At 37.6% G+C, this 21,991-nt stretch overlaps 1 long non-coding RNA gene across 1 annotated transcript; it reads left to right on the forward strand.

Moving 5' to 3' along the window:
* The first annotated feature begins 15,356 nt into the window (after positions 1 to 15,356).
* On the forward strand, positions 15,357 to 20,677 carry LOC148742479 (uncharacterized). Its single transcript, XR_015998652.1, has 3 exons — positions 15,357 to 15,396; positions 17,953 to 18,053; positions 20,353 to 20,677. It is a non-coding gene; the product is annotated as an uncharacterized LOC148742479 (long non-coding RNA).
* The last annotated feature ends 1,314 nt before the right edge of the window (positions 20,678 to 21,991 follow it).

Consider the following 21,991-nt stretch of genomic DNA (forward strand, 5'->3'; position numbering starts at 1 on the left):
GAGTGAGTCAAGTTACGACAAGTTTGGGTGAGTCAAGTTACGACAAGTTTGAGTGAGTCAAGTTACGACAAGTTTGGGTGAGTCAAGTTACGACAAGTTTGAGTGAGTCAAGTTACGTCAAGTTTGAGTGAGTCAAGTTACGACAAGTCTGAGTGAGTCAAGTTACGACAAGTTTGGGTGAGTCAAGTTATGACAAGTTTGACTGAGTCAAGTTACGACAAGTCTGACTGAGTCAAGTTACGACAAGTTTGAGTGAGTCAAGTTATGAGAAGTGAAAAGTTGAAAACTGCAAAGTTTTCAGAAGACGGAGCAAAGCTGAAACGAAGGAAACGAGCAAATTTGAAAACTAATGAGACGGGAACCTGGTGGGAGAAACGGGAGTTTGTTTCGGCAGGGCACCGTTTGTTGGTGGAGCATGGTGAGTTGTGGGCAAGACAAGAACACGGACGCGGGCGTAAGGTTAAACCTAACCGAACTGAACTGAACAAAAAACCCTCCTTTTTTATCTTAATAATACTCTTGTAAATATAGTTAGCGCATTCTAGTTTAAAATTATTACGTTCTTGTAAACTCTTGTAAAGTAATTTAGGTAAATAATTTACCAATTTAGTTTTATCGTATTATTGTAATTAGGGTAAATAATTTAGTTTATTGTTTTTTAATTTTGTTGTTTGTAATTTTTAATTGCCATACTGTCTTAGTTAGAGTAATAAATATTTCTAGGCCTACATTTAGTTGTGTTTCGGAGTGTCTTCTCGGGCTTGTTTATGTTTCGTGTTTTGTGTATGTTGGAGAGCGCCCACCTTTGTGGCGCGGATTCGTCACACGGTGATAATTCTTTTTTATCAGAGCGACTACTTTTGTTTGACACCAGATCAAGAATAATAGGCGTTCAATATTCTAAGCTCCTCAGCTGGTCGACATTGCAGCTTCCAACAGTATTTATGCTTAATCCTTTTACAGAAATTACATTATTAGGAAAGTTTTCTTTGTCAAGAAAGTTTTCCGAGTTCATGCCGAGAAAGTTCTGCCATTGTGCCTGTTTCTACAGACCCATCTAAAAAAAAAAACAATTTAAATTTTTCCTTATCTCAGCAAATTTATTTATAATGGTCTGACGCACGTTCACTGCCATTTCTTTAGTGGCCATGGACTTCATGTAACGAAACATTATGTTGTCTGAGTTAAATCTCAATTATCAGATTTTTCCTAGAAAACTTGGACTGAACTTAAAAAGCATCAAGTTAACCCTCTTAAAAAAAAGCAAGAGTACAAAAATTCAACTTTTAACCCAGTTTTATTGTCAGCATTCTAGTATTGACTGCTGTACACAGTTGCAGTGAATAAAAGCATCGCTCCGTTTTCTTGAAAGTCTGTTGTAAAATCGGTTGAGCTATCCCTCCGAGCATTAAAAAAAAAAATTAAAAAACATTAAGAAGAAGAAGAAAAAAGTCAGCTGGCCTTAAACAGAGCTCGCATCGAAATCAACCACGAGGCCTCCACAAGATATATATAATAAATTCTGATTGCCTCGTATGATGGCCGTCTCCTTTGTAGCAGTTGTTTGATCTCGCAACTCAACCTGCTCTCTCTAATAGTGAAGAACCTGTAATATAATAAGATGAAATAAAATACATCTTCTGCGAAGACCATCAGTGTGATGAAGAAAAAAAAAACCCTAAAAAACTGAACAGTTCTTCCTCAGCATGGTTTCTATAAAAAACAGCTTGGTAGGTTTTTTTAGCTGCTTAAATTGATGCTTTAAATAATTTCACCTTTTCCCTCTTAAAACTGAGTTGAATATCTAAGGAAAACTTTTTACTGCAAATAAATGCAGGTTATGATTATTTTTTCTTGGCTCCACAATGTTTTTATTCTCTTCTGTTCATCCAAAAGCTGACAATATTTTTTATGATTTTTTTCCAGAGACCGAAGGTATTTATACCAGGCATTTTTTCTATTTTACTTTCAGCAAATAACCGAAGGCAAATAGACCGAAAGCAAAAAGGTGAACAAAAAATATTGCGTAGCTAAAAGACGGTATACATACCGATCACAGTCTCTAAAAATCACTAACAAGCACCACAAGAAGCAGGGCACATCCTGATCAAGGTATCTGGATTGTTATGACAGTCACCCCTATCTGCCCAAGCCTTACAGCCAGGATGGTGATCCTCACAGCAGGACTCTAGTGAAAAAAGATAAAGGAAAGCCATTTTGTTTTGTTTGATTTTGGATTTGCTTTGTTCTCTTGTTTAGTTGTTTTTGTTGTATTGGTTGTTGTTGTTGTTGTTGTTGTTTTTTTTTTAAATTAAATCCAATACTACAGAATACAGCTGAAAATACTATTTAAGGGGCCGCCAGGGAGGGGAGAGGAGAGGGTTCGGAAGATTTTACTTATGTCACAATAAAATTGTGTCTGTTCCCACAACAAAGGTCTGAAATGTTCTTATGATCCTCATTCCCGCCACAGGAGATACATAATCACTGGTCCCCAAGGAATGACACTCAAAGGTAGCAAAAGGATATTTTACAGGTGGGAAGTTGGTTTTGATTCCGATTTTCGTATTAATAGCACTGTGTTATCATACTAATTGTAGGGTCTCGGAACGGTCAATCGTCAGAGGAACCAGTTGATATTTGCCAGTGCTTTCGTATTTCTAAAACAATTTTAATTAATAAATCAGAAGGAGTAGTAGTTGTAGTATCAAAATCGAAATTAAATAATTGCATAAAGTAAAAAATAAATGTATGAAATAAAAATAAAAATAAAAAATGAAAGATAAATGAATAAGTAAATAACCAACCCTTGAACCTATTCCCCCATGCATATATGAAAAAGAATAATTTGCCTCCACTTCAATGAGATGCTTGATTGTGACGAACGAGATTTTAAAGAAATTAGGTAAGTTCTGGAATGAAGTGCTAGTGACACTCGATCATATAGTTTTTTAATTCCGCTGCATCAGAAAGTCCTTTTGTTAAATGCAGTTCGTGATTTTACTTCTCCTGAAAGGCTAAGTAGATTAATTTTCATCGATTTATTTCCAAAAATAATGATTGGAAAAGATTGCCTGCCGTGGTCTTCCATGGCCTCCTCATAATTGTTCACTTTCTTAGAAGTAGAGGTTTTCTGCTAATAATTGCTTAACCTTTCAAATCTCAGTTGAACGTTCAAAAATGTACACTAGTAGACCACTTGTAGATGACAAAGATTTTTCTTCTCTTGTGAAAACATACTTTACAAGTTATTTCTAACGCGTTGAAAGGTATTTGAGGGGTACAGTTTTGCATCAGTCCCACTGACAAAGTTTATTTTTTCGGCTCCTCGCCTGTCAACAGGGATTCCTAGTTTAAAATAATCTTAAGGCTACTATCCCAATGCATAACAAGTTATTATAAATTGAAGCAGTAAAATCCTCACCACATACGCCACAGGTTCTGGGACAAGCCATCAACTTGTGATAGCTATCATAGCAATCGTTATGTTGTGTCCCTCGACAATCTTGTTTGTCAAAGCATTCTGGGAAGAAAATTAATATTGATAATCCTTTGTTTGTATTTATTTGATTAAACGTGCTAAACAATCGAAAGTTCTTTGGGGGAAATATCACCGAGAGAGAACTTCAGGAAGACGTACATAACGTAGATTGTGTTTGGGTTCACTTTAGCAAGTTCATTTGTCATGATGGTGTTATGATATTACGTTGTTATGATGTTCTTAGCTCTTTAATTTGATATCGAAGGCCTAAGGAAGGACATCGTTGTGATCAGCCAGTTTCAAATGAAGAGCTTATTACCATCTAAAATGAACTGTAAAATACATCTACTTAAACCAGGTCACGGTGAAACACCGAAAAATAAGACATTTTTTCTTTGGTCCTACACAACAGTGCTAAAAGATAAAAGCGATAGTTTTTATCCCTAGAAGGGACAATCATCCATCTACTAGGAAAGTAAGTCTGTTTGTAGTTCCTCTTGGTAACCTGCTCTGTAGTCTCAGCAAATCTACAAACATACCGTGTGCTCCACCTACAAGAAAAATAATAAAACAAAATTAACTAAAGAGAAGAAACTGGAACTGAATATTTGAATTAATTTTGCTCAGTGTCTTAGTTGTGTCGATAAAGAAAAACAGTTTTTTGCCCGTGGATTTGTGTACACAGGAATGAGCGACTCCATGTTTCAAAGCATGAATCTTCTGCTCTTAAGGAGAGCAATTGATTTTCAAAATTCTCAAGAAGTCTTACGTATAAAACACGTCTCTTTCCCATTGTTGGCAAGACCATAACCCTGAAAAAATTTCTAAGCGTGACCCATACCGTTGGTTCATGACATGAAAATCCACAGGTCACAGCGTTGTAATGTCATTTTTGAGAAATTCGGTATAAGCGACATACTTCAGACTCAAGAAATCAGGACTCCCCGGTGTAGTTGTTGCTTCGCGTGTGTGCATAATTCCGTCAGTGCGTGCTTGTACATGCATGCGTATGTTTATACTTACAATATTGAACACTGCACATTAGCACCAACATAAGCAACAATAATCCAAACTTGGGAGACATGGCAGACAAATCTAGATAAAATAAAATAAAGAAATTATACGTTAGCCCGTTTATGGGTTTTTGTGTTCTGTTGTAATTATTCTTATTGCGAGGAAAACATATAGGCAACAACACTGACGAATGTGTATCGTTAAATTAACTTAGACATGGCAAAATAGCAAGGGTCAATTGCTCTAAACGCAACTAAATATGAAGATAAAATCTCGCGCAGCCATGAACAAACGAGAGGGAGATATAAAAAAAAAAAAACTGACTGCAAGACCTTAACTTTTGTCTATTTTCCGCCATTTGTTTTCTAAAACGGAGTTTACCTTTCTGAGGAAGTGTCTTCACAAGAAGCTCAAGCAAATAAAATGCCTCGCAATTCTCGATAAAGGAGTTGTTTTATGGCCTTGAACATCTCATTAGACATGCACCAGTGACAAAATTAACAATTTGATTGCATTCTGCAGCCCATTCAGTTTGCTCAAGAGGCCATGATATCTTGCAGAGCGCTTCATGGTGTTTATTCAAGTGTCTCAAGCAAGAAGGTCCTTATTTTTAAATATACCCTTTTAGAGATTAACACCAAGAAGAAAACTTGTTACTGAGGGTATTTGTAGGAAACTGTAGTAATGAACGTTTTTGTTAATTCTATTTCGAATGAAATTAAGGTAAAGTCTTTTGAATGGAAACTACGATAGAAAGAAAGGTTGGTGACATGCACGAGTGATAATGTTGAAAAGCTATGCCTTTTGACAATTATCGGGTTATCACTAACCGCGGTAAGGTGGTCATTAGACCTTGTTATTTTCTCATAATAGAGCAGTCAGTTGTTACTGCAAGGTAGATAATTACATGAGTAATTAAAACATAGCCTAACGATAAACGTATAAATGCAAGTAAGCACAACTTTCCTACTCTATTGCTGGCGCACGTAACCAACAATTGTGCATCACTAACTTCCTCTCCAAGTACAATCGTAATAGTACTTCGTTGGAGTCAACATATGTTCAACGCCTATGCAATAAATGTAATTCCATCTTGAAGAGTTCGGCGAAAAGTTTGTGCAAAGTGCAAAACAACACACTGAGTACAGTATTCGTTATAAGAAGGGTGACTAGCAAAGAAAGGTCGGTCACATGTACAAGTTTTAATGTTGGAAAACTAACATCATCACTCAGGCATGGCACCAACCCTTCTTTCCTAGTCACGTTTCTTATAATGAAAACTGTTGGTTTGCACACTACAGAAACTTTTTACTATGCTCGCCAAGATCATTACTTGGATAGCTTTCGGAGAATTATCAGCGTTTATCACCTATTACATATGGTTTAAGCTGTAAGACCTTGTTGCTTTATCACAAAAGAGCAGTCCATTATGTTACTGCAAGGTAGATAATTGATTGCGTTCATTAGAAATAGCCTAACCTAATAAAATGATAAATATAAGGAAGCATATATATATAGTTTTCCTATTCTATCACTGGCGCCGGGGAAAGCAGTGCTTTCCTTTAATAGTTACAATTAGCGAGCAGAACTTACTTATGTGGTGCATTTTATAATTAGGTGCCATTCATGGTCATTCACTTGAGATTTATTTTGCACGTGGCGGTGCAAATTAAGTCCAATCGATATGCATCAATGACAGAGTTGGAAAGCTGTACTTTCCTTTAATAGTTATAATTAGCGCAACGATAGAGGTGGAAAGCTGTGCTTTCCTATGATAATTATGATAGGCAAGAAGACCTTCCTTATCTTTTTCTGGGTTATGACTCGAGGAAAACAGAGAAGTTTTAATTTTTTGAGATAATAACGCGCATGTGGACAAAGATAAAGGGGTAGAAACTTCCTCGTATAAAGCCAGAAAACGGCGAAGGGAAAGATCTAAATAATCTACAAGCTTGAGGCCAGTTTATTAAGAAATTAAACTGAACTGTAATATAACCAAAGTAAAGCGCGCGCTCTGATTGGTCAATTCAGTGTCCACCATTTGCCTATTAGTGTACGCTGCTGACGTGAGCAAATGCAAAGGCTAGTTTTCCGCGCGCGCTTGTTTTTTCTGGTCACGCAAGACTTGTTAAATAAAAGAAAACTCTTTGCTACAATCTATCAATGATATGTTATAAAACAAATGGTAAACGCTACAGCGTTCATTATTTAGTTATTAATGCACTTGGGGAGGTTTGCTTAGCATTCAAGAAGCTAGAGTCGCTGTCGGCTATCGCCACGCGCAACTCTTACGGCCCTTTCGTGCTTAGCAACCACCCACGTGCATCTATAACCCTAATAGTGTACGCTGTGGTGTTTACCCTTTGTTAATTTGTGTTCATGTCAGGTTTCATGTTTATTCCATCTTAAATCTTGTACTGAATTGATAAGGAGCCACCAGTACTCCGCTCTGGTATAACTGACCCAAACTGAATGCAGAGTAGATTGAGCTAACAAGCGAAGCATTGTTTCGCTCTTTGAGCATAATCATAAGTTTAGGTCAATCTGATATAATGATATTACCGTCAACTGGCTAAGGCTATTTCCTTTGTGGTGAACGTTTCCAGCTTTACGCTAAGAAAGTTCTTCCACAATGCCTTTGATCAAAGACTCGTCTCAGAATTAAAATGAATTTCCTGTTATTTCAGGAAATGTGAAAGATCAGCTGCTTTAAAGTGAGTTAAGTCACCTTGCACAATAAAGCATGGTTTCCAAATATTAGGCACCAAAGAATATCGCGGGACCAACGCCCCTTCTGTCGACTTTTCAATTAGGAGTTCTTATCAAAGACATAGAGACAGGTTGATTCTATACACAAGCAACAGCAAAGAAAGCTATGCTTTCTTCCAAATCTCAGCGAATCAGTAGGTTCTTGTGACCGTGGCGTCAGTAGACGTGCGAGGAGAGAGAAGTTATGCTTGCAAAAAGCGTATAAAGGGTCTTGAGAATTTCCCTGAGGACTTCTACGGCCAATAGCATTTCAGCCACGAGAGTGCGGAGTTATTCGATCTACTAATTCGACGTGCGGCGGCCTTCACGCAAATGAGAATAGACTGCTTATTTCAGTCTATAATCATCTAGGTGATGCTAAGTCGGTCAACTTTGGAATACTAATTTTGGTGCTAATGAACTTGTACAGTTTCTGATATTGTACCTGTAAGTAAAGACATACTCACGCTCATGTACACAAACACACAAACCAAATTTCACACAGACGCTTTGTGCACAATGCTTATCCTGATTAATCCCCATTTGTTTTTTTCAAATCTACAATTTATCAAGTTCTTGAAGATCCCAAGCTTGTATAACTATACTATCATTATTTTGTCTCGGACCCAAGGTATAACAAAAAGATAAAAACACGATTCATTCAAGATAACTTGAAACTGATCAGAAGACACCATTCGCGTCTTAGCTTTAAAACTCTGAAACATTTTGAGTATCAAGTGCTTGTCATGTTGGCAGAAGCTTCGCTCATCATTGCATACTCTCGTTCGTTCGCAGATAAACGAACACAAGGACAAACATAACGGAAGCATTAGAATTAATATACTATCCATTTCTCCTTTTCTGTGTCTTATGACATTTAAAGTTAGTTTTTAAAACTACTTCCCCACCATCGTTTAAAGGCAGTGAGAAGCAAAAGATTATAAACCGTATTCTCTTAGTGAGAAGCCTTTAGTAACGTTCAAGTAGAAACTGTTAGTGAGAAAGTGAATAAGGGCCTGTTTACATGGAGGTGGGGGACCCCAGGTAGGTGAGGTAGCCTGCCTAAGTGGAGTGACCCGCTTAAGTGGGATGACCCGCCTAAGCGGGTAGCCCGGTCTACCAGGTAGGGTAACCCTGTCAGCCGAGGTGACAATTTGCCATGCAAACGCCTCAGGGTGCGCTAACCCGCCTAGCCAGGCCCCGTCCATGGTAAAAAGCTCAAATACGAAACAAGCGTGTTGTAAAACTTTCCTAGCTGTCCCATACAGAATTAAAACGTTAAAACACCAGATTTTACGTCCTCTTACCAATGAAACCTCGGAAGTGATTAACTTACATTTTTACTTTGAACTCAACACTGCACGCATTCATATGTTATCGACCTATTGGTGAAAATCTTATGGAAAAACAAATGACGTCCCATAAGACGGAGTCTAATAGGAATAACAGTGATGGCAAAGCAAGTCCAAAACAGCAGAGATCACCAGAAATTGCAACGGACACACAAGGAGTCTAACATATTCACATTTCGGAATAATTAGCGTTGTAAATCAACCATATTTCGTTATCACTACTTTTCCATATAACGTATCAACACAGGCGACCCAAGCGTGCTTTGTGATTTTGGGGTCTAATGGTCATTAACGGCAATACCTAACATAATAAGATCGAATTAAGCGTAAGCGTGAGCCGTTAAGAAAGGGAAAAAATTATAAAAAAATTAAGTAAAAATTAAAACAGATACATAGCATATCAAATCTCCTTATCATATTTCTGTGGCCGCTCTATCGCCAACGGTCGTTTCAACGCTGTTTTGGCGACGTTCTTTGTAACTGGTGTGGTATGTGTTACCAGTCTACTGTACTGTATAAAGAAAAACCGGAGGCTGATCACTTCAACCTGTCCCGAACACCAACCATCTCCAGTCGAAGGCTGATAAATTCTACAAAAGTCGACCGATATCCGTCAAATTTCCATCCGTGAGAGTGCTTTATCAATACCTAATAATAATGCTGCGCGAACGGGTAGGTATTAGCAAAGCGTTAAAAGGACTGTAAGCGACAAAGCGGCTGCGGAAAAAAGTAAGGAGACTCAACACGTTATATTCGTTGCCTTTATTATCCTTTTTAATTTTCTTAATTCTTTTTTTATATTTTTTCCTTTTTTTTTTAACGTCCCACGCTCACGCTTAGAATTAGATCTTAATCTTTTAGGTTCAAAATAGGTTCAAATTGTCAACGGTACGTTCCTTGGGTAACCTAACACCGTGTAACACAACGCGTGGCGCTTTTATGAATAAGCACAAACGTTTCCGAGAATAAATCTTTCGTCTTTCTCGGGACGTCAGCTTAGGACACCTATGCTTAAAGTCCCTAATTATAAGTGCAACAACAACCTCGACAAACTTCACCCCGGCACCACAGGGTTGTAAGACTGTATGTAAAGACATTTTATTTTCCGACCGCGGCCAGGCGGGTTACCTCACCTACCTAGGGTCCTCCACCTCCGTGTAAACAGGCCCTAACTCATAACTTTATCTGTGACCTGTGACAGTGTGAATCAGTGACGCTCAACTTATCCCGTTTAACGTCATCATCATTTCGTTGCAAGAGAATATCAACTCTCAGCTGATATTCTCATGTGCGCGATCCTCACCATCAACTTTAGTTAATTTTATTACCCTGTCCGTCAAAATCAAATACAGAAGGAAATTCCATTCATCGGAGTTATCGCTCTCTCTATTGATCAATAGTTCATTAATTAAAAATTCATCTCTTTACCTATCTGTCTATTATTTCTTTTAGTTAAATTTAAAGGAAGGAAAATCTTAGCAATTTTAAAGAGAATGCTCACAGACATTATTTTTTATTGAATAAAGGGGTAAGTTTCTAAAGAAATTGTGATTCTGCGTCGGTGGGGGTAACAAGGTCATTTAGTAATATCAACTAAATTGAAATTGTAAATTGGCCGCCATAAAGAGTTAAAAAGCTGACGTTTCGATCATTAGCCCTTCATCAGAGCGAATGGAGGAATTATGGGTTGTGTGGGGGTTTTATGCCCAAAGTGGAGCTACGCTATTAGTGGGAACATGGTGACGAGAAAAACGCTAGACCTTTTAATCTACCTAATCATTCTGACTAGCATATGGCAATCTAACAACAACAAACATATGAAACATATGTGTGAACTGCGGTTATGAGACGTATATGAGCACGATCCTTCGCAGTAAAGTACTATTTGAGCAATAGTGAAAATCAGACCTGAAAAAAATTTCAGGCCTGTACGGGATTCGAACCACTGACCTCTGCGATACTAGTGCAGCGCTCTACCAATTGAGCTAACAAGCCAACTGGGAGCAGGCCATCAAATTAATTCGACATAAACCCGTAGATGATAAATCAAACAACAACAAACATATGAAACATATGTGTGAACTGCTCCCAGTTGGCTTGTTAGCTCAATTGGTAGAGCGCTGCACTAGTATCGCAGAGGTCAGTGGTTCGAATCCCGTACAGGCCTGAAATTTTTTTCAGGTCTGATTTTCACTATTGCTCAAATAGTGCTTTACTGCGAAGGATCGTGCTCATATACGTCTCATAACCGCAGTTCACACATATGTTTCATATGTTTGTTGTTGTTTGATTTATCATCTACGGGTTTATGTCGAATTAATTTGATGGCCTGCTCCCAGTTGGCTTGTTAGCTCAATTGGTAGAGCGCTGCACTAGTATCGCAGAGGTCAGTGGTTCGAATCCCGTACAGGCCTGAAATTTTTTTCAGGTCTGATTTTCACTATTGCTCAAATAGTGCTTTACTGCGAAGGATCGTGCTCATATACGTCTCATAACCGCAGTTCACACATATGTTTCATATGTTTGTTGTTGTTTGATTTATCATCTACGGGTTTATGTCGAATTAATTTGATGGCCTGCTCCCAGTTGGCTTGTTAGCTCAATTGGTAGAGCGCTGCACTAGTATCGCAGAGGTCAGTGGTTCGAATCCCGTACAGGCCTGAAATTTTTTTCAGGTCTGATTTTCACTATTGCTCAAATAGTACTTTACTGCGAAGGATCGTGCTCATATACGTCTCATAACCGCAGTTCACACATATGTTTCATATGTTTGTTGTTGTTTGATTTATCATCTACGGGTTTATGTCGAATTAATTTGATGGCCTGCTCCCAGTTGGCTTGTTAGCTCAATTGGTAGAGCGCTGCACTAGTATCGCAGAGGTCAGTGGTTCGAATCCCGTACAGGCCTGAAATTTTTTTCAGGTCTGATTTTCACTATTGCTCAAATAGTGCTTTACTGCGAAGGATCGTGCTCATATACATATGGCAATCTGTAGTATTTCCTTACATTTAGGTAGCTCGGAGAGCCGCAAAACTCTTGAACAAAATTTTATCTTTCAAATGGGCACTATTAACCCCATAGGTATCAACGAACGCTTTTCATTCTACTAATCTATTCATGTTTATCTCGTCACCATGTTCCCACCAACAGCGTAGCTCCACCTTCTGCATAAGACCCACACACAACCCACAATTCCTCCATTCGCTCTGACGAAAAGCTTATACTCAAAACGTCAGCTTTTTAATTATTTTCTATTGCCTTTTGTTACTTATTTAATCATCTATCAATATTCATTTCGTAGAGTATGTCTGTCAGAATAAATTTCATCGTCAATATCGGGAGCGGGCAGCTAAGTACGAATGTCATACCAACCCTAAAGGCAGTTCATAGATTGCCTTATTTCCTGTGGTGCTTGTTAGAAAGTGTCTGTGATCGGTATCTTTGCTCCCCCAACTGACCAAACTCAGTTTATACTAATGTAGTGGCTTTCAGTTGCCTGGCTTCGACTACTTTGCTGTGAGCAGTTTCCCTTTGCTTCATTGAGGCAGGCATATACTTTTTTATGATATTTGATCGATATAGTTAATGGAATCAGAATTACTTTTTAACGAGCACATTTTGCTCTAAGCCTTTCAGGGCGCCGTGAGCGAGGAAAAGTCAAGTAATAAGACACTTCCAAACAAATACGTGTTAAAAATGTTTCCAGTCTTTGGCTAAACAAAGCGCTAAAAATATATGACTCTATGTGGACATTCAAGAGAAAGAGAACACACGTGTAAGTGAAAAAGCATAAGCCGTATTTATTTACAGGATTCTTTCACCAGAAAGTTTCAGTGGAAAGTTACCGCTGCACACATCTTTCCAGTAAAAGGAACTTATCAAAGACACATCATAGAAAACTTGTTGAAGAAAAAAAATTGCTTAAATCCTTAACCATTGTCCTTGCCAAGTCATCTTGAACGCTTTTTTCAACTCATCATTCGCCTACAGGTGCACTCTTCACAACGGAAAATAAGTAATTAAAATGATCACAACACTCAGTTTTAATAAAACCCCTTTCACTTCGTAAAAAATTCCAAACTGAGGGATTTAAAGTAGGCGTGAACGAAAACTCAAAGACAACAATAACCAAATGTAGACTCTTTGTCTCGTCTCAACTCTTAGATGAACTGTTGCCGCATACGCAGCTTCCGATCCATCTCCAAAATCGCGTAATTGAATTGAAATTACGCTCTCGTCTGAAAGATAACATCTTTGGATCTGGACACCTACGGCCTTTGACAGATCAGATAACTATTACGAGTATCTGAAAGAAAGTCCCTCGTGGAGAAGGTCGTCCCAGTCATTTTTGAGTTTGCATAGATCTTGGAAGAGTGTCTTGATCGTTGTGAAAAGAGGTGAAATTCAGCCAGTGGATCGTATAACCTGGCCACGACCTTGAGTACTGTGCGCTCGTTTAAGGTAGTTCTTTAGCCACGAATTCGAGGAGATTATTCGACAAAATTCACCGAAGCTGAGGCGAACAATTGTTTTAGTATAATTTCAGACCAGAGCTGAACAACAGAGAAATTTCTAAAATCATAACAATTTACTAACATTTATTAACATTTTATTTTAAAATTTTGCTCCCTGAATATTATGTCATTGAAATTCACCTTGGCTAGTTGAATAAAACTCCTTAAACTTGTAAAAATTCCAAACTGAGGAATTAGACAACAGCAATCCAAAGTAAACTGCGTACTGAAAATAAATAAAAAAGACTAAGATACAAGAGCAAAATGTACACGACAGCCTCTTTTCAATGTCAAGGCCAAGCCCAATGTCCCCGACGCGATTGGCCAGTTCACAAAAGATCACGCACGCCAGGCGTGAGAACAAAACAATGCGGGGGGGAGAGGGGAGAAGCGAAATTGAAGTCAAAAGAGAAAGAAACTTTCTCGGGAGTCCCTTCGTTTAACAGGTGCAGTTTCGCAAATCCCTCTCTGGATTTCTCAAGAGACGTGAAACATAAAAACCCACACGCTCCGGAATTGGATTTCTCAATTAAAATCCAGATTGAGGACGGTTTTCTCTGCGTCGTATTCCGTTTTTCGATTCCACGTTTTGCCTTTAGGTAATTTTCTTCAAATTTTTCGACTATCAAACTTTTTTAGAAATTTGGTATATTTAACATCCATGGAATAAAAAAAATGGGGGTCACCTTGCTTGTTTACACGTCAGCAGGCTCCTAAAATGGGATATTTTTCCCTGGTTGTGCGTTAAAATTTCGAATCACCTTTATCAGAATTTAGCCTTGGTAACTTGAAAGACACAAAATTTTACTTTGAAATTAAAGCTTCTTTTATTAAAACATTATTAAACAGTATTGCTTCATTTTAGCTGTTTTTGATTGCCTGGTTGTGAGGATTTTTCACTTTTTCGGACAGGTCTGTTTTTAGCTTGAATCCTGACCTTGGCCAAAATACACCAAGTACAGAACAATTATCCAAAAAAAATCATGTTCTACTAAAAAAAATTTTTTTTTCAAAAATATTCTTTATCAGACTGTTCTTAGCAAACACCTGAAAAAAAAAAAAAATTGGGCGTCACCGTGCTTGTTTCCTCACAAACTGCCGTGAAAGGTGGATATGGTTTTGAGATCGCAGTCATCCCCTGTCATATGACGCTCCTTGCCTATCGCCACATTTTCCTTTTCATTATCCTCTTTCCACAGGTTTCTTTTGCTTTCTAAACTTTCCAGACATGATTCCTTTGCCGGCTTTTCAATTTCGGGCCCTACTTCCCTCTCGCGAGCCTTCAGCGTGGACTCTCCAAGTGATGGTGAGTAGGACCTACGCTTGCGTGTAGCATCCCCATAAATATGTCGATTTTTAAATCGGCATAATAAGTTAAAATTTATTTAAAAATTGGCTAGATGTTAAATGGATGCTTTTATTGTGGAAAACAATATTCATAGCAACATTAAATGTAAACAAACCCGCAGCGAGCTTCGTGTTTACATCAAAGATTGGTCTCCCCCGCGTTGTTCCGGTGCTACCTGCGGTGGGTCTTATTTCTTCGACAGATATTTGTCTCTCCACACTCGGAGTTTAAACAGTTTATGTAGAGTAGTGATCCTAGGCCGGAGACTGTTTCTTTTACGCAGTCGGAGAGCCGTAGAGCTGCCCCACACGCTTCACAGCTCCCGTCCAAAGCCTCAGTCAAGACATTTAATTCTAGAACTCGACGGCCGCGAAGTGGAAATCTACTACAGACTTCCGGATCACGCACTTCCTCTTCATTTTCTTGTTTTTCGAGAGCAGACCTGGAAGTGTCAGCCGATTTGCGGCATTCTTACTACGAATAAAAGCTTTTGCTCGCCAAACCGTCCCTTGTCTGTTCTTTTCACGCTAGCGGGAAGAACGGCCGCCATCTTGGATGTCGCAATGTTATGAACAGAAAAGGTTGCGCAGTGCAAAACGAGGGAATCACCCTAAAATCCGAAATCTGGATTTCCAAAATCCCGATTTTCCAATGAAATGCAAAGATTTCTTTGAACGCGGTTTCTTATTTCTGATTGGCCATGACTTCCTCTCGACTCAGTTACCTAGCAACCACATTCAAAATGGCGGATGGCTGTGGATTGAATACTGAAAGTATCGATGTCGCACTGTATAGTCAGGACGGTTGGTTTCGACAGCTGTGTTACATTTGGCAACCTTTTCTAAAAACAAGAGTATACTCCTCTTCACTCTGTACATCGGATGTGGGAAGTAACCTCAAACCCTCCTGGATGAAAATTCGAATTTATACTTCGACAGGTGAGGTCTAATATAACAAGACTTTCAACTTATTCAATGTCTATGACATGTATTTTATTAGTACCACTGCGTACTTATCCTTTAACAAATGTTGAAAGAACTGATCACCAAGCAATGGATTGGTGGACAAAACAGTGACCTCCAGTCCATTTACCTAACCTCGTTGGACAACTCAAAGGACATAGACCATGATGCAACCTTTTGATTTTTTCGTTTTGCTTTTTGTTAGTCACAACAAACACCACGAGATTTAGGCGATTGTTTTAAATATTCTAAATTCTTCCATCGAAATATAGTGCAAAGTCATTTAACCTCCCTCAGTATCGGTCATGAAGTGAGGCGAGAAATCGATAAAATGAGCTGTTTGGTCCGTCAGTATGATTTACGTTTATTCAATTGTGCTTCGTAGAGTACAAATAACGCGCGAGACGAGTACAGATATCACGCGCTATTTGTACTTCAGAAATGTCCACGAAATTCGCCCGCACTGAAATAACAATTTGACGTCTAATAATCTCTTATTAGACGTTTTGTTATGTAGTATCACTGAGCATTTTTAGTCGTTGTTTGTATTTGACTCGCCCTATGGGCTAGTTAAAATAGACAACTCGTAAAAATACTCAGCAATATACTGCACAAAAAACGTCTGACTAATAAGATATATTTATTATCCAATTGTGTTTTGAAGAGTACAAATAACGTGCAAGACATGCAAGCACAAATATCACGCGATATTTGTACTCCAGAAATATCTGCAAAATTCTCTCACACTGAAATAACAATTTAGCGTGTTGGATAATAAATCTCGTCTTAGATGTTTTGTTGTGTAGTATCGCTGAGTAGTTTTTTACTCATTGTTTGTATTTTGACTTGCCCTACGGGCTCGTCAAAATACAGCAAAACTTGTAAAAATACTCAGCAATACTACACAGCAAAACAATATATGTATTGACTTACAGTGTGTACTAGAAACAAAATGTATCAAGAGCTTTATGAATTGAAATTTTCATGAATTCAATTTCTCAAATGTAAAACATATTTTGACGAGTGCTGCCACAGCTTGTATCAATTGAAAGTGTTTCTGTTCTGGTAAATTTAAGCTCCCTTAGATATATACATTGTGTTTGTAAGGCCCTTTATTTATAAGCCCTCCTAAAACCTCTTACAAAGTTGTATATGCTTGTACTATTAATTAAACCAGCAGTCTCATACTGTTACACTGAGTATTAATGGTATTGTTTTCAGCAAAGTACTTGTGCATTTTGGGGTTAAAAGTCACTATAAATTGTGAATAAAACTAATCTACAGTACATGTACATTAGCATCAATGTTATCCAAGAAAAAAAAACCACAGTCACTTATAAAACAACATTGAAGAATGAAGTAGGCCATTTATTTGTAAGCCCTTCTCAAACCCCTTACAAAGCTGTATATGCTCAGACTATTAATTAAAGCAGCAGTTTTATACTGTTATGCTGAGTATTAATGGTATTGTTTTCAGTGCAGTACTTGTATACAGACGTATTTGTTACATTTTGGGGTCCAAAGTCACTATAATGTGAAATAAACTGATCTGCAATACATGCACATCAACATCAATGTTATCCAAGAAAAAAACAGTTGCCAATAAAACAACATCGAAGAATGAATTAGGGGTCGGAATGGTGTGACATACATGCTGTACAGTTGTACATATATTTGGCTCAGATAGACAGCTCTCTTGCCTCATCTTGATTGCTTTGTCCACATTTTGAGATTGCTTTAGCATTAACACCATATCTAATAGTGTTTTGTCCCCAGTGTCCCATTTACAATACATGTTAGTTTTGCTGGTTGACTTTCTGATGGAAACTTTTATCACTGTTCAAGTTGTTTTTCTGATTGTTACCATTCTCATGTGTTGGTGTCATGGCAACCACATATTTATTATAGAAGTCAACACAAAATTTTTTATGTAATTTGAACCTTACTGGATTAAGCTTTCAGTAATGATGCTGGGCATCCCTATGACAACCCTTGTTGAAAATCTTTCCTTTTTAACTTTTAGGGGCAAATGAGTTAATTGTTCTAAGTTTTTGCTCTGAATCTAGCTTCATGGCTCACTGTTCTCTCTCTTGGTACTGTAGTGTCCAGTCCACCAGCAAGGACCGTTTCGTTGCTTAATTTTCACCTGCAGTTCAAATTGATTATTCATTGAAAATTTTGATTAGATTTGCCTCAAAATTTTGCCTATTAACATGTGGCTTTGTAGCTGATAGTTGGTAGTAGACTGCTCAACTAGTATCTTGGAGGCAGGGGTTCGAATCCTTTCAAAGCCTGAATGTTTTCTGGTTTCTTTTCTGCAATTGCTTATAATAATTATATGAATTACAGTCTACTTGTGAGGATCGTTTCTTTGCTTGAATTTCATCTGCGGGTCAAATTTGCTTCATTAAAATTATATCTTCTGTAATAACTGAACAACAGTTAATCAGTCACATTTGCTGATAAGGATATGAAAAATTGAATTCATTTCCCTCTTGTGCTTTTGTTTTAGTTTAGTTTTGTTTTTTATAGCAGATGACACAATGTAAGTTGATGAAGAGTAGATGATTTGGCTGCACTTGTCTGTGATTTCTATGAAGTACAACCTTTGGAACCATTTGAAAAGGGTTCAAGTAAGTTTAACATCTTATAAAAGATCATTTCTTTATTAATTCCTTTTAAAATTTAGGAGATCCTTAACATCGTCCTGAGTATCAAGCCTCAAATAACTCTTTCAGAATTGTTGATGAAAGAGTATACATGTAGTCAGCTGTAGAAACGATTTTCAGTTCAAGCTGCAGTTAAACAACAATAAAAAGAACCATGATGTGTGTTTAACAACTAACTTAATGACTTGCATGTATGCTTAGGCTGCAACTGAATTAATAAACAAAATTAGGTCCTTCACTAATTTCTTTCCAAGCTTACTAATGACAACATCATGCACCTATGTTTATCTCGGACAGTTAAGTGTTCTGTTTATTATTGTTCTCGGTCAACCTGAGCAAAAAATGATCATGCTTCCTCTACAATTTGTTATTTGAGCTTACTAAATACACCTTCCAAACACTCTGAGTAAAAACATGTATGACTTCAACATACTTAAATCTCCTCCGTTTTCTAAATGTGAAAATTAAGGAATAAAAGGGGTAAGTTTCTAAAGAAACTGTGGTGCTGCGGATGTTGGGGTAACATGGTAATTTGGTTTTATCAACTAAGTTGAAATTGTAAATTGGCCACCACCGTAAAAGAGTTAGAAAGCTGATGTTTGGAGCGTTAGCCCTTCCTCAGAGCGAATGGGAGAATCGTGTGTTGTGTGTGTTGATATGCAGAAAGTGGAGCTTAAACACTGGGTGGGAACCGGGTGCATGACGAGAAAAAGAAGAATTAGTAGAAATGAACAGCATTCATTGACACTGCTTAGAATGATTATAGGTAGATAAAGTGTCTGGCAACTGGTTTTGATGTGTCCTTGTTATTCCTTTCTACGTCGCGAAGGTGTTATCGGAATCAAATAGTTTGATGACATCAGTCAGAAGACGAGAATGCTGTCTATCCTTTTTAAAGGAAGTAAACTGATTCGCTTTTAAAATTATATCTTTTGAACGCTATTATTGTGGCTTGAGATCTCAAGAAAATAAAAAACACAATCAAGAGGTAAGAAATATTGGCCATTTTCAAAATCAACTCTGTAATCTTGCCGCAAACCAACAACTCGCGATAACCATGTCGAGCGGTTCACAAGCAGCTGCTGCGCTGGCTATTTAAAAAAAAAAGAGATCATTATTTGCGTCAGTAAATACAGCATTTGTAGCATCTAATTGTCCAGGCAGATCATAATTGCCATTACAAAGCGTGGTCAATGTTGTTATTTCATAATGATGTACTTCTTACTGGCTGAGATAAATTTATATGGTTTTTCTTGTTTTAATTATAACAAAGCTGGAAGCCTCACTGCTTCGAACTCAACATTAAAATTTTAATAATTAAGAGAAAAGATGAGCTTCAAGCTAAAAGTCTGAACTACTTTTTTGTTACATTCCAGCTTAATTTGTTCAAGTTGTTAAGCTTTAATTTAATTCTGTTCCAAATGTAATGAAATGAATTCAATTTCTCAAATGTAAAACATATTTTGATGAGTTAACTGCCACAGCTTGTATCAAAGTGTTTCTGTTCTGGTAAATTTAAGCTCCCTTAGATATATACATTGTGTTTGTAAGGCCCTTTATTTATAAGCCCTCCTAAAACCTCTTACAAGTTGTATATGCTCGTACTATTAATTAAACCAGCAGTCTTATACTGTTACACTGAGTATTAATGGTATTGTTTTCAGCAAAGTACTTGTGCTTTTGGGATCAAAAGTCACTACAATGTGAATAAAACTAATCTACAATACATGTACATTAGCATCAATGTTATCCAAGAAAAAAAAGAAACCACAGTCACTTATAAAACAACATTGAAGAATGAAGTAGGGGTCAAAATGGTGTGACATATACATGCTGTACAGTTATACACAGGGTTAGACAAACACCAAGCTTGCATTTAGCTGTTACCTCAACTTAGTTTCTCTGTCCACAATTTTAGATTACTTTAGCATTAGCACCATATCTAATAGTGTTTTGTCTTCTTTACTGTTTACAATACATGTTAGTTTTGCTGGTTGACCTTCTGATGGAAACTCTTATCACTGTTTCTCACTGTTAAAATTCTCATGTGTTGGTGTCATGGCAACCACATAATTATTATAGAACACAAAGTTGTTTTATGTAATTTGGACCTTATCAAAATACAATTTTAAAAGTAAAATTCATGATTTCCTCCTCCAGAGACTCGAAAAATATGACGATTATATTGATTTGTCTACTTATCACAACTATAAGACCCCAGCTTGTTCTGTTTTCTTGCCTTATCTTAAATGTATTAATGTAGTTGCAGGGCAGGAAACTTGGCCCGTCCGAACGTCCGAGACGGGTAACTTTCCATTCGGACAAGGAAAAAGATGATTGAAGTTGTGCGATTGGACAAGTAAGGCCTAGCTTATACGTCGCGCTACAGTCGAATTTAATTCAAGGTCCCACAAGCAATTAAATTTGACGATAGCGCGACGTCTAAAACGAATTAAATTCGTCTGGTAAATTAAATTCGTCCTTCACGTTTTACCCGTCTTGGTAAGACGGATAAAATAGCGATAACGCGTCTTCAGTTTTAACGTCCCACTAGCGCCGCGTCGAATGAAATGCATACATTTTCTTAATGTTTTTCAATTTATTTTGGCAAGCCCACAGCGACCCGAGGCACTGCATTTGGGAAGAGAATTAAATTCGATCGTATTGATTTCGACGCATAAAACCACGCCACGGTTTACGTCGAAGGAACGACGAATTTAATGGAATTAAATTGGTCTGAATTAAATTCGACTGAGGCGACGTATAAACTAGGCCTAAGTTGTAGAGCTCAAACGTTGCCTGACTTTGGATAAATAATAAATCATTTTTTCCCGTATTTTACAACTAAGAGCCTAGGAAATAAACTTTCTTTTCTTTTTGTGCAAGCTGTGTATTTGATTTCTTCGCTCAGCGTCGCCATTGATTTCCACTTAACTGGGGCATTGTTGAACTGATAAAAAAGGATTTTTGAAACCCTAAATTGCTGTTGCCGATTTTTTGGGACAAGTAGTTTTGTGGTCTGGACAAGTAAAATACACACAACATTTGTCCAAAGGGACAAGTGAAATGAAAAGAAAGTTTCGTGCCCTGAGGTGTAATTTGTCTAGAATTTTGAATCTCTTCTCTGTAAATCTTTTTTATTTCATATTTTTTAATAAATGTATTAAACACTGCCCGCCTCGACTAGTTTTTGCTGACTGCGGGCAGTGCATATTTCTTGTAATATTGTAATATGTCATTAAACTGTCATCAAAACTGTCACCTTACTGGATCAGGCATCTGCAGCAAAGTCAAACAATAAGCCTTTTTCCTTATGATTCTCTAGAGTTAGGCAAGCGACTGTGGCGAGTTTTGAAAAGTTTAGAAGAAGTCTTGAGCATTAATTTACCCTCTGTTAGATCTATGACGAGGGAATATCGCTGAAATAGTCGACATTTTAAAATTTGCTATCATTACTCTGTCAGATGTTTGCTTTTGAGAGCATTATTTTGTGATTAAGGTCCTTAAAACCCATGGATTAAAGTCAAATGAGAACTATCCATTGTTGATGACTTTGATTTAATCCAGCTCCCTGGCAGTTTTTAAATTTGCTTGTTTTTTTCTCTAATTGCCACATTGTTGGTCTTGGTCAGGCGGGCCAACTCGAGACGCTGAAAAAATGAGCCCTACCACTAACCTTTTCTCCGCATCTCCTTAAAGTAAATTCTCATAGAAATTAGGCAGACTAAGACATGAAAAGCTAAACGAAGAAAACATTATCAAAACCACCAAAGAGACGTATGCTTTTTTTAGGATGTACATAACAGTTATGAATTCACCTGCCGACGCAGAGGTAATGTCTATTTTTTTCTCGTTTCAGACTGGCCGGATTCCTAGCAGCTTGTCCCTATTTGTTTGAAGCC

The sequence above is a fragment of the Stylophora pistillata genome, chromosome 1 (assembly GCF_964205215.1).
Source record: "Stylophora pistillata chromosome 1, jaStyPist1.2, whole genome shotgun sequence".
NCBI lineage: Eukaryota > Metazoa > Cnidaria > Anthozoa > Scleractinia > Pocilloporidae > Stylophora > Stylophora pistillata.